The sequence below is a fragment of the Cariama cristata genome, unplaced genomic scaffold, assembly GCF_000690535.1.
Source record: "Cariama cristata isolate BGI_N322 unplaced genomic scaffold, ASM69053v1 scaffold28006, whole genome shotgun sequence".
In the NCBI taxonomy this organism is placed as follows: Eukaryota; Metazoa; Chordata; class Aves; order Cariamiformes; family Cariamidae; genus Cariama; species Cariama cristata.
This window is the reverse complement of record NW_009624265.1, coordinates 1-1,174: the sequence shown is the minus strand read 5'-3', so window position 1 is coordinate 1,174 and position 1,174 is coordinate 1.

Below are 1,174 nucleotides of genomic sequence, written 5' to 3'. Positions count from 1 at the left end.
CGTCGTTAACCTGGAAAATATTTACGAAGAAACGGTGCTGGCTGTGCTGCGGCCGGCGAAGGTGAGGGGGCTGCGTTCCCCAGGGAATGCCGGGCTGGAAAATCCCCCCTCTAAACATTTACAGGCGCCGAGTCCTCACTGCTGCTTTTCTGTACCTGGCAGAGATCTGGGTGTGGGGGTTTTTTGGTTTTTTGTTTGTTTGTTTTTTTTTTTTTTTTGAGCTGCTAAACAGCGATTTCCATGTTTGTACATTCAAGTGTCTTTCCAGATGTGGCCTTCGATCAGCTGAACTATTTTTTCCCTGCCAGTTTTTGTTTTTGTGGTTTTTTTTTTTTTCCTTTCCCTTCCCTCCCCCTCGCTGGTTGGAACTTCTCAACCTCCCGCCGGGGGAAAAAAATCATCTCCTTTTACAGGCGTGATGTGATGGGAGGGCTGCGCGCTCACTGCTGCCGAACAGGGCAGCTTTTATGGGCAGGGAGACTCGGAGCAGCGTTTCGCCCTTTCCCAAAGTGGCTGTGCTGGTTTTCTCTCAGGCCCCCCCGTAAACCGGGTTTCCGTCAGCCACGCCTGAAAACGGGAGAAACGGGCCGGGATGGGTCCGCGGTGTTCACTTGAAAGTCGAGTTTTGGGAATTTCCCTTGAAATTTGTACTCAAACGTAGAATTTTGAAGGTGAAAGTTTTACTCGAAAGTGGAATTTTGAAGGTAAAAAGACTTGAAAGTGAAACTTTGAAGGTAAAAATATTTGAAAGTCAAATTTGGAAGGTAAAATACTTGACAGTAGAATTTTGAAGGTAAAAAGACTTGAAATTTTGAAGGTAAACCACTTGAAAGTAGAATTTTGAAGGTCAAATACTTGAAATGTTGAAGGTAAAAAGACTTGAAAGTCAAATTTTGAAGGTAGAGAGACTTGAAATTTTGAGGGTAAAATACTTGAAAGTAGAATTTTGAAGGTAAAACACTTGAGAATGAAATTTTGAAGGTAAAAATTTTACTCGAAAGTAGAATTTTTGAAGGTGAAAATACTCCAAAATTCTACTTTTTGAGTATTTTTACTTTCAAAATTCCTTTTAAGGTAAAAATATTTGGAACTGAAATTTTGAAGGTAAAACACTTGAAAGTAGGATTTTGAAGGCAAAAGTACTTGAAATTTTGAAGGTCAAAAGCCCTGAAAG